The sequence below is a fragment of the Polyodon spathula genome, chromosome 1 (genome assembly GCF_017654505.1).
Source record: "Polyodon spathula isolate WHYD16114869_AA chromosome 1, ASM1765450v1, whole genome shotgun sequence".
In the NCBI taxonomy this organism is placed as follows: Eukaryota; Metazoa; Chordata; class Actinopteri; order Acipenseriformes; family Polyodontidae; genus Polyodon; species Polyodon spathula.
In genome coordinates, this window is record NC_054534.1 from 44,960,692 (window position 1) to 44,973,606 (window position 12,915).

A 12,915-nucleotide genomic window follows, 5' to 3' on the forward strand; every position below is an offset into this window, starting at 1 on the left:
GATCCGACTCACCGAGGTCCAGCCCCGTGGAGGAGAGCACTGCTGGAAGAGTCACTCAACAGCAGGGATAAGGCAAGGTCTAGCCTCGTGGAGGAACTGTGTACTCTCAGGAAGAAGTAGACAACCACTCACGGGTGACTGCACATCCAGTCGCTCACACATGACAGACAGATAAGAAAGAGCGGCCTACCATGCAAGTGAGGAGGCCACTGAAAGACAGAAAGGCAAAAAGCTTGGTCTTTTCAAAGTCGTTGATTCCGGGAAAGTGGTGAGCCAGCTTTCAGCAGGAATGCAAGGGAAACGCAATCGACTCGATTCGACTCAAGAAACTCTTTTCTATCAGCACGCTCAGCTCAGATCATACCGTACCACCTTGAGAAGGAAAATGAGAAATGGCTTCCACAGGATGACGGTTTTATTCCCTCGGTGGGCTGGACCGAGTGTATCATCCCAGGAAGGGGCCTATCAGCAGCTCTGGTATAAAGAGCTCATCGATACCTACCCAATGGGCAGCCGTATCCCACCCATAATGTCATTGGTGGTCATCTTCAAATTGAAAGGGAACCATGATTTCAGTACATGGCAATGCACAATACAGAAACGACAGATGGAATAGTTTCATAATACATCAGCGGACAGCTAGAATCCCATAACCATGACAACCTTTCAAAATGCATTCAATTTACCCATGAACAAGAGCCACATAAATTGAAAGAAGAAAATGTCAGCTTTATGTACCTAGCTTGACACACCTGAGCTGTCAGCCACCAGAATCCACACAGAACCACGCCGGCTGCACATCTTATTGAGCGCAAGTCAGTCCCCTCGGAACTGATATACAGGATTTAATTGAAGTGTGACTTGACTGCATATAGACTGAGGGTGTGGTGTCTGAAACAGCAAACTGAATTGAAATGGTAAAAAAAATTAAAAAAAGATAAAATCCAGTCTAGCTTTGCAGTATCAATATGTCAAGTGTGTATTTTTTTTGTTACTCTGATTTTAAATAACAATGCACTTTGGACTTGCTTTGTCCTTTTCATAGACCCTTAGCAGTTTCTGTTGACGCACCAAAAGGTTATTTTGTTGATCTGCTTTGTTCCTTGGTAGTTATCTCTTTACTGTCAGCCTTCAGCATACATTAAAGATAAATCATATTGGTGAGTGCTATTAATAGTTAACAATAAAAAATATGACTGACGGATTATCTGAGGCTGGATAGCTGGGAAATTTGGAAAATAAATAAATACATTATTAAGGTAAGGGACTTGCAGTACAGTAAGTTTCATCATACAGTCCAGCAAGTTCTCGGTAAGCTGCAGTCTCTTACAGTAGTGTTCAATTTTACATTGAAATGTTTATTCTTTGGTCTGTGTTTCCTGTAGTCATCAATTGGAAAGATTTAGTTTATTGTCCCTAAAGCTAGATTGTTTTTGCTGTACAGTGGGGACATAAGATTCCACCCCCGTGGAATCTCCTTCAATCAGCCTTTTGTCTTTAGTGAGGCATCTATTTTACATCAATAAAATGTGGCCTAAATATAAGGTCTTGTATGGCTGGTCAAGGCAATATTGGGCTGCCCACTTGGAGAAAATTTTAAAGAGCAATGTTAGCTTTGTTTAAATAATTGAAAATATTGGCTTGTTTAGATAATTATAATAATTCTGTTCCTAAATGGGCTGCCTTTTAGTTTTTGATTAAGCTGTATAATTATGGATGCCTGAAATATTGTACTCTATAGTCTATACAAAAGGCTCTGAAGGTTATTAAAAGCAACCTTGTATGTGTAAATATTAAATTCGCATAGTCTCTCTACACTGTTCTACCTCCTGAAATCTGTCATATAGATAAGTCTTGTAAAAGAAAGCATACTCTTTAAGGACTCCCTTTTCAACAGTTCCAAAGGGAGCAATTACTGCTAATGTAAACAATGATTCGTGCATATACTGTTTCCCGTCTGCAATACCAGATGCAGGTTGTTTTTGTAATTACTCTTGTAATGCTGAAATGTGCATATCCTGATTACACATAATTCTGTGGCAAATGCTTTTTCTCACCTTAACTCGAAAGCTACTTTAATGTACTTGCTCTCCTGAGCTTTTCACTAGTCAGAGTACAGTTACACTGCACTGAATAATGTTAAGGTTGCAGTTCAAAAGACAATATAAACATTTGCTTAGGTCACAGGTCAAATCTAATCACCTATAGGAATATGTATTTTGTTTTTGTAATTAAATTTAACATGAATGTTCAAATAACTAATCACACAACAAATGCTCCACCAAGACTGCTCAGATGGACATTACACAGGGGGAAAAAAATTTATCTGTGCTGGACTTTAGCTATCATGCTTCTGGCATGCATGCCAACGTAGACACAATCATAGACAAAACAAGACCACTTTCATTTGAATATGTACCTCACTCAGTAAAAGGAATGTTTTTTTTTTTTTTTTTTTTTTTTCTAGAACAGTGTCATGGAGAGAGAATGAGGACCAAACTGTGCTTGTCTTGTTATTGTCATATAAGTTCCTAAGAACAGCTAACGGCACAATATTCTGCATACCAATAAACACACCCAGGTAATGTCCTTCTGGACAGTCTTGCCTGGAGCATTTGTCATGTGATTAGTCATTGCTGATGTCATTACTGATGTATTCTATGACATCATAGCTGATGTGATGCACAAGCATAATAGGGGTGAGGTAAGGTTGCGTGCAACCTTAATGTCACATTTCCTGACTTTTGTGTTTTTGAACTGCAACCTTAACATTATTTTAACAAAGTTTTTGTTACTGAATTTCCATAGTGGTGTTTTTTTTTTTTTTTTATAAACTTAAATCTACAACAGTATCAATTTCTAAAGTCCTACACACATGGAAGGAAATATGTTGTACAGCAACCCATGAAGTGGAGACCACACAAAAAAGGCAACCAGCCTGGTATAATGTGGGTGAAACAGGACTGTTCTAAAAGATCTAAGTAAAACACTGCATCCTAAGACATTTTTTTTTGTTTTTCACCCAGGGTCAGGGACATAAAAATGTGAGATCAGCTACTGAAATGTGTCAACTGGCTTATTATAGTCTTTATGAAAAAATCTTTCCTATGCATATGACTTCATTATACACGACAGCAATCCAGTAATGAGACCAGCTTTGTTTTTGTATGCAAAATGTTCTAACTGTAAAACATGCCAGTTATCATCTATTAGTGAAACATATATAATACTCCATACAGCATACCACGTATACACTATCATGAACATGAGACATAAATGTAGCCTATAGTATAAATATTACAATTCAGTGCAAATGTTAAACTTATTTAAGCATTTGAACCCAAAGGAACGCTATTAGATCTATCTGTTAAAATTTTATTTTAAAAATCCCCACCCTCAAAAGGCACTAAAGACTGCTTAGATGCAGTAGCTTGCCAATTGGGAGTACTAGTAACTGTTCAGTAGTGTTTTTTCACCTGTTTTTTAAAAGTACTGTAGCTCAAAATCTACCAGACAGAATAACACAAAACTTGTAGAAAAAATTCAGCATACAATTGGAAAATCCAAAATAGGCAGGCAGATTGATTGAACTTAAGCCCACTTTTTTAGAGCTGCACAAAATAGAGGCTTATAATGGAAAGAACATTACACTAGAGTCCTGCCATAATATTGTGGGATACAGACTAGCATGCTTACCGGGACTAGTTTATATTCCAATCCAGTGCTGTAATGCTGAAATTCAGAGCAGAACTCGGGGCTTGTGGTTTACTAGGACATCCTGATGCAATTAAAAACTGAATACTACGAATGATCATTCACTATCCACTCTCTCGATCTCTATACTAGCTCTAGTTCCAGCTCGATCTCTAGATGTATTTATATATGGGGGAAAACACCACAACATTTTATATAGTGTTGAAGATATTATCTGATTGTTGTAGATCATTAAAATGTTCCTTTATATTTTTTTGGTTCAGTTGGTTGTACTTAATAAGTTCATAAATTATTCATTCCACCACTTCCTGCTCTCTCACCACAGAGCTCTTTAAAATTAAAATGAATTCTGTATATATTTTCAAATATTGGTTCTGCAGAGGATACACACCCATGTACTTTAAGTGCCTTATTGTAAATAAGACTGTAAGTGTTATACAGCTATCCTCGTGAGTGAAAACATAACTACAGTACTAAATTAATGTAACTGATAAAATGCAATACATTTTTGTGGTTGCTGCTTTAACCCTTTCCTGTCTAAATAGAATGGCCATATACGGGCAGGAATATGACCATTTTGTGTTTTATTGCTTGCAGTTTGACAACCTTAAATCAGAAATTAAAACCCAATATATCTAAAGGCCTTAAGTAGCTATTTCCAATTATGTAATGTGTTTTGTTGTGGAATGGATTTCACTTGTTTTATATAAGCCCCCCCCAAAAAATAATAATAAAAATGTATAATAATATATAGTATTTTTTAAAAGCTGCCAATTTTGACCCCTTTCTAAGTGAAATATAAAACAAATATTGGAACATTACAGTGATGTAGTGTGGTATACATACTGTCTAGTAAAAGCCTCCTCTCAAACTTGTCGTCTTTCACTTTGCTGGTAGACGTGTTTCCTGTGTATGAGTTTTTGAATGTATCACCAAAATTGGTATGTAGTAATACAATTTTTTTGTTCCTAGCCTTATTCAATGACAAGGCTCAGAAAGGCTGATTTGATTGCCCCCACAGCTTATTATTGCCATGAGACATCCCGGAAAAGAGAAAGCGTCATCTGTGCTTAAGCTCTGAAATTAGATCGGTCTGGCGGGTAGGGGTTAAAGAGCAGAATGATACGCTGAAATGTCACTGTATGCTTTCGCTTAGTGCCTGTGGGCTCAACGGTCAGTTTGTCTGAATGCTTATATACATTCATACCCCTAATCCTACAGGTAGGGTAGTAACAGGAGGATGTATTTTAATAGACAGAAACATAGTGACCAGAAAAGTGTTTATCTGACAGTAAATGAAAGTGTAAAATGGTTCTGCTGCTCTATTTACATGTAATTTACTGTAATATATTTAAATGGCAAGAAGTGTGACAATAAAAACAGCTCACTTGACTTCTGTGGTACAGTAGCTGCAGAAACACTATGTACCAGTACTAAAAGCTTGGCCTACTGCAGTGTTATTGTTGTCTGACATAAGAGGAGTTCAGTACATGCTACCCTCTAGTGTTCACCCGTCGGAGACTCTTAAGGTCTGCTTTCTGGGGAATCAGAGTGCACAGAACCCAGGGGTACACTCCTGCCCAGTGCCTTGGGACATGCTGTTACTGTACATGACCAACACTGATGCAGTAAGTTCTTGTTATTTTAACACTACAGACTGCTTCTCATAGCAACATTTACCATTTCCATTTTAAGGTCTAATCATTTTTATGTTGCTGTTTTGGGAAGGGGTTAAAGAAGGTTTAATATTAATATACCGTATGTTCTTAACCACTTCATAACTGTTTATTGCAACGTTAAGGGGCTGATGTAAGGATATGTGCAATGCATACAACTGCGGCTGCAAAATCCAAATTGACTAGCGTCCAGGCAATTATTTTGCACTGCGGCTTATATAAACTTAAGAGTAATGCAAATTACTCAACACGCACATATAATGAATGCACAACTTGTGAGCTTTTCTTGATGTTTGATCTGCCCTGGAAGTACAGCGGCAATGAGGCGAATCAATAGGCGAAAACATAAGGTAATGGCAGTACTAATCAACAATTTTGGCTAGAAGGCGACGTGATGGTGAAAACCGCATATGAGTTGCATTCATTCTCTCTCTATTCCTCTCATATATATACACACAAACACATACAGGTACAGTTATTAAATTGTAACTCTATTAAATATATACTGTGTGTTACACTGTGACAGAGAAAGAATGAATCTTGGTGATAAATCTCCCAACCTATGAGGGCGCTGTGTAAAGGGAACAGTGCCCCCTGGACTGGATGGTCTGACAATTCATTCCAGGGAAAGGTGGAGTCGGACATCTAGAAAGGTGCAGAGCCACAGTACACCAAGTCATCGTCCCAGACGGGAAGCGATGTGGCAACTGCAGATTGGAGGAAAAGTGATTGCACTAGCTAACCAAGTGGATGTAGCCGAGCAAACTGCTCCTTTTCTTATGGTTGCGAGCGAACCTCTAAAGGACTGTAAAGTTACTGTGAGTGTTTCGTGTTTGTCATTCTAATTCTATTCGTTTTTCATTATTAGACGGCTAACGCGTTCCAGGAGCTGTCGCTAAAAGCCAGCACTAACCTGGACAGCACTGCACTATTGTACACAAATAAATTTCACCACTTGCATGTTACCACTCACTCTGGACTTGTGATTGTGTTTGTGTTCTGTGTGTGTTTATACCGTGTTTATTATTTTGGGACTGAACCCAGAGGATTAAACTGTGCAATACACATTGCTGTGTATTGCCAGAGATTATTACAGTCACCAAAACAACTTAGATTAAAACAAATAAAGAATTGTTTGGACCTGTAACAGGGGAGATCTGTGCTGACTATCTGACACATGCATGATTCTGCAGGAAGAGGGCAGCAGCCCCGTAAGATCCTCCCTCTCTGAGTGGTTGGGAGGCAGGCCTTAGGGGGTCGCTTGGCCTATAAAAATAAAAAACAGTTTATTGTGGGTGGCCCAGCCCATTCAGGAAGAATGACAGCAGGAGCTCTATTCATGAACTTGGACAGGCAGGCACGGCTAAAGAAGACAGCCGAAACAAATAATCATAATTACGTACCCGAATGGGACGTATATAGTTGGCGGGGAAAACCTGGGCCACCCCACAGAGTATCGTGAGGGAATACCAAAGTGTAGTTTGGAGACTCGCGCTCTCCAGTTTAGGGGCAGTGGGGAACACTGCACAAAGCAGCACCTTTTATTTTGTAGTTTTATTACTGTGTTTTATTCTCCCTTTTTCTTTGTGCCTTTTGTTTTCATTATTATTTTGAGCACCTGTGTGTGCACTACGAACTGCCAACCTTTTACCATTGCTGGTATTGGGTAGTGCTCTGCAGCAGTACCATAGTGACACCTTATGGGGTAAATAAATCAGTGCGCTAAGGAGCATTTAAAATAAAATAGTGTCTCCTGTGCGTCAGTGAATTTTCTACACCCTTCCGCAGGACCGTGAACTGTGTTGTTTATCATCTGTTTACGTATTGCATCATCTCTACACCTGCGCATTGCAAACCACTTTGCCACATACACTCAGAGTCAGGATTCATTCAGTCACCGACAAAAATAACCGTTTCGCGATTTGAGCATTTACAAATTATCAAAGAATGAAATGAAAGGTTATTTCGGTCTTTGAGCAAATTATTGTGATCAAATTGTGAAGTGTAAACTACCAAACAAGCAAAGAACGAAACACAAAAGAAGAGAGAGCTTCTTTGGTCTTTTTTTTTCTTCAGTAAATTTTTTTTGAAAAAAGCGCGGCAGCTTTGGCTGCCTATGAAGGACATTGTTCCTCACTGGAGATTTAACGTGGTGCATTAATGCACTCATGAAGCCTCCATTTAAACCCTTGCATTCAGCTGAGCTGAAATTTGTAATGCTCAAATCGGCTTTCCTGCTTGCAATCACCTCTGCAAAGCAGTTGTGTGAGATGCAGGCATTCTCCATTGTAAAAAGCCTGCTCAATTTTTGCAGAAGTCCGGACAAAGGATACGCTCTGTAACAATCATGCTTTTTTGCCGAAGACTATCAGCATAAACTGTCCAGTGCGGTCCCTACCATGTTATACTGACAGGACAAGAAGTTGGAAGCAGTCCGAACAATGTTTTGTCTGCTAAGGCCAAGTCCCATTGTCAAGCCTTGTCTAAGCAGAGGCTTCCAAATGGATAGCCGACAGTCAGTACTGTCTATTAGTGAGCTAACTTACCCCTCCAGCAAAGCTCATTGCCCATTCCACCAGAGGCATGTCAACCCTGTGGGCTTTATTCCAGGGTGCATCTGCCAAAGACATTTGTAAAGCAGTGGTGTGGGCTACTCCGCGTACCTTCATAGTTTCTACAGACTTAATGTCGTGGATCCTTAGGATCTTTAGTTTTGGAACTAGAGTGCTAAAGTCAACCTTTACAAATCAGACAGAGGTGAGTTTCTCCCTCAATTTTTTAGCCCGCTACTTGTTACTCGGGTTCCGAACGCCTTGTAGCATTCTGGTCTTGCAGCAGTCTTGCGCTTGCGATGGCTTGGGTATACTGACCCGTGAGGTAATGGTTACATTTTGTACTTGAAAGGGAATGTTAGATTATTATCATAACCCTGGTTCCCTGACATAGAAATATAAACATTAACCTTCAAGGTCCCTGCGTCCATGATTGCAACAAACTTGAAGGAAGAATTACGCTGAGATCTGTGAGCGCAGTCCTTTAACACTTACCCTCTGGGAAGGGCATGACTGCGTCACAGGCTCGGCTGAGCAGCTTTGTTATATCTTATTCAGGTTTTAAGTCTTTAGGGGGTCTGTTTTAAAGGGTTTATGCCTGTCGAAATAAGAAAACAGGAGTGCATGCTCGGATTTTGTCCACTGCCAAAACGATTTTCGTCTATGAAGACATGTTTTTAACGAATTGAGATAAAGCGTAACGGTTACCTCATTAGCATAAAGTTTTCATCGGTCCTGAGAGTCAACCCGCTATTCATAAGAGTGAACGACAGCAAAATGCTGTTGATAACTATGAGTTATTGAACCCTTTCTAAAGTCAAGTGTAAACTAACGGCATCCTCGGCAGACTATTTTTTTAAGACCTATTTTATTACCACACTTGCTCTGTTATATGTTTTGACATACCCCTGATTAACATTGCCTATTTTGAAAAAAAGAAAAATCCTGTAGCTCTTTATATGAAGGAACATGTTTAATATAAATATATACTTGCACAAGAACATATTCTGTGGCATAATCAGTACTGTGAAGCGAAGAGCATGTGAGAGACTGAGAATAGACAGTTATTTTATTATTATTATTTCTTTGCCTCGATCTGCGGCTGACAGCGGCCCTTTTCTTTTTCTTTATTTTACCTGTGTTCACAATAAACAGTTTGGACGAATACTGGCTCTGTGAACCTGTTTATTTTCAAAAAGTGTATACAATATACAACATACCAGTGCTGCTGATACAGTCGGTAGGAAATTTGCGCACCACAAAACAATCCATTTTGTGTACAGTGTGCAATACGGCATGAAACTTTCAACATTTCATAAACATAAACTTGTCCCTGATTGATTCCCTGCTTTAAGCGGGGTTATTATTATTATTATTATTATTATTTATTATTATTATTATTATTATTATTATTATTAATAATAGTTGATAATTTGTACGATTAAAGTTTTCAAAATGATGATTATTATTACTATAATTACAGCGTTATTCAAACGTCCTCCTGCAGTGCTTTTTGTTTAGGGTTTTTTTTTGGTCCTGCTGTTAAGAATGGAAATCTTATGTGTGCGTATGGAAATGTGTTTACCAGCGTTGCCACACAAAACGAAAATACAAAGTACTTATTTAAAAAATACTTTATTTTTTTTCTAAACTGACATGTCCTGAATTTTTGGCAGGGTTATGATAATAACCTGGTGATTTTTCCCATCCCTGGTATAAAATACCCTACTTTTGGGTCTCCTGCACATGCGCCCTCTTGAGGCCTGCTATAATTAAGTTGCATTGATTGTTTTTAGTAGAATATATTTTACCTGAGCAAGTCTACAGAGACTTCGATCTCATATCAATGAAATTATCAGGAGACTGGTCAATCATAGCAGTAGCACCACTACAGTACAGCTTAGAATCATAGGAGTTTAAGAAATACATTTTAAGATAAGTCTCCCAAAGGGTCTAGAATTAACTCAAACATTTATCATTGATGACATATTTTAAAAAGAGCCATATAGAGAAAAGACCTATTCACTCTTCATTTATACCATACTATTAAACTGTATTTTACATGATCTATTCTAAAGCCATAACTTTGAGTTTTCCAAGACCAGTGAACAGTTGGTTCAGTAGCCAATTTATATTGTAACTTCCATCTGCTGCTAGTTGCTCGATGGCAAGCAGGTTTCAAGGGAGGCTGCGGAGACTGAAGTCTGTTGCTGCATAGGAGGAAAACTGTATAAGAATGTAGTGAGCCTTTATGCCACTTAGACTATAGGAGAACCTTGGAAATGTCAAGTGTTTTGTTCACTGTTATAGACTTTGCCCAGTCTGTAAACTATAAACAACTATACAGCTTTCAATGTATAACCCAGTTTGCCATGAAGATGTGTCTAATACTGAAGTAGGGGTAGTGTTCTATATTTTTTACTACAGTATTTTGATTGAAAGAAAGCAGAGGTATGAGCTGGAGTGTTGAATCTGAAGTCCAGACCAGCAGTAGCTACCCTGCTTCCTGCAACTATACAACCTGCTCTTGGAGTAGTGTTTTCTTTAATATGTCACTAGTACTAATGGCTCCCTTTGTATTTTTTTCTCTGCAGTGTTGGTTTAGTCTGATCTTATTACTACACTCTCAATCCATATCCAGTGTGATGAGAGTGATCCTCGCAGCCAGACACTGTACAGCTTCTGGAGTTGGAGCATTCAACCATTTAGCACAATAATAAATGTCCTTGAAAGGTGAGTACAGGAAAAAAATAAAAATAAACTGAAGACGATCATGTTACAGAATCAACTGCATGGGGTCAGAATTGTGTATGAGGTTATATATGTGCAGTATAGCATTAGAAAGAATTAAATCAAGGAAATAATGGGACCTATAAGGACCATGTAAGAGATAAAACAATTAATATTATTTTAGATTACCCCCCCCACCCCCCACCCCCCCCTTTCCCCCCATCCAACGTTATCGCTTTATTTTCTTATGGCTATTTTCAACTGAGAACAATTTACCATATTTTGTTTGTATAGATTGGTTAATTATAGAATACAAGATTAAATGCTGTACTGTTTGCATTCTCAAGTCTGGTGAGCATCAGGCTGATGTCACATGTCCTGTACATATATTTCACAGTGTTTCAATTTAGCAGTAGATACAGTGACTCATTTCAGCATGTTTTACAGTGAGAATAACAGCAGGCATTAAAATAGTCTTTACATGAGTCACCAAAATATTCAAAATTTGTAAAGGGCTAGCACTTTTTTCCTTTTTTTATATATATCCTAATATTATTTTACACCTGATTTTATCCCAATTTGGAATGCCCAATCGCTTTTCCCATCAGCACATTAATTCCTCACATGGCTCAGGAGATCTGAAAGTCCAGTGGGTGTCCTCCGATCCCACAGCAAAGCCGGCTTCCTTAATCACCCAAAAACACAAGCTACCGACCTCTAGAGGACAAAGGTACCCTACAGGTGTCCTGTCTTTCAGCTCACAGGAAGCCTGGCCAGCAGGGTTCACTGTAACACTATGTGGAGAAACAGTCCCTGCCGGTTCTGCCTCCCTAACTGATGGGAGCGCCACAGCCATTGTGACGCTCCCCAGTGAAGACCGGCCTACATCGCACAGCCAGGATGTGAACCTGCACTGTATGACTCGCCCTGCTCACCACGCCCTATATCGCTCAGCCAGGACGTGAACCTGCGCTGTATGACTCACCCTGCGCACCACGCCCTACATCGCTCAGCCAGGACGTGAACCTGCGCTGTATGACTCACCCTGCGCACCACGCCCTACATCGCCCAGCCAGGACGTGAACCTGCGCTGTATGACTCACCCTGCGCACCACGCCCTACATCGCCCAGCCAGGACGTGAACCTGCGCTGTATGACTCACCCTGCGCACCACGCCCTACATCGCTCAGCCAGGACGTGAACCTGCGCTGTATGACTCACCCTGCGCACCACACCCTACATCGCTCAGCCAGGACGTGAACCTGCGCTGTATGACACCCTGCGCACCACACCCTACATCGCCCAGCCAGGACGTGAACCTTTGCTGTATGACACCCTGTGCATCATGCTGCTGTATTTCTACCAGGTGATTTTCATTTATTCACAGAGAGATTTAAATTTGTAAATGAAAGGTGAAGTTTCCAGCAGGTACCCTCATTTACAATACTTGACCTTATCTGTCATGCTTGGTTTCATATTTATGTGAAGTGTAAGGAAGTGTCCTGTTATCTGAAGTTAAGAAAGTCATTAAACCAAATGTAGATTTGAACAACAGTTTAAATGTAACAAGTGTTTTTAGAAAAGTTAATGAAACATGGATGCCTTGAATTGGCCCTGCATTATTGTCCACCGTATGCTGTACGTCATGGAAACACAGCCAGAATTTAGAATTTGCTGTATCTGTAATATCACTATAAACAGTTAGCTGATCTTAATAAGTTCTTAACAAAAAGTTAAACTCATCTGGTAGTACAATTCAAGCCTATTATAATAGGGAATGGCTGTAGTACCATCCGTTTCTCATCAATTATGCAGGGACAGTTTGAAGACTGAGGTAGACCTTCCAAGTAATTTACTATCAACTTGTCATCAAAGCACCAATACAGATATATTATTAAGCACTATTTATGTAATCAGTTCCTACAACTCTAATCCCAACCCTGAAAAAGTTATGTGGGATCATTGTGTTGTTTAAAACTGATAAATTCAAAGGAGATTTCATGACTGTTGACAATTTAAATTTGTCTACCGGACATTTCAGTAAAAGCCTTGAGCCATTAATTGCACAGGAATCTGAACAATGCATGCATTGTCCTGATATATAAACTGTGCTACAAAAAGATAGAGGTTTGTAACTTTGTGGGTTTTATTGGAAAAGTAGTATTTGAAATACAATTGGAGTACAATAAATATACAATGTCATCAACGCACACAATAGGTACAATATATACAGTACATATTTC

At 39.2% G+C, this 12,915-nt stretch overlaps 1 protein-coding gene across 2 annotated transcripts in view; it reads left to right on the forward strand.

Annotated features, from left to right (window-relative positions):
* Positions 1-12,915, forward strand: part of LOC121319230 (amyloid-beta A4 precursor protein-binding family A member 1-like) — a 112,965-nt gene that overhangs the window by 45,939 nt on the left and 54,111 nt on the right. For both annotated transcript variants that reach the window (XM_041256443.1, XM_041256452.1), the window contains exon 2: positions 10,537-10,675. The gene's annotated coding sequence lies outside the window, so the exon portion shown is untranslated. The remainder of the gene's footprint in view (positions 1-10,536; positions 10,676-12,915) is intronic.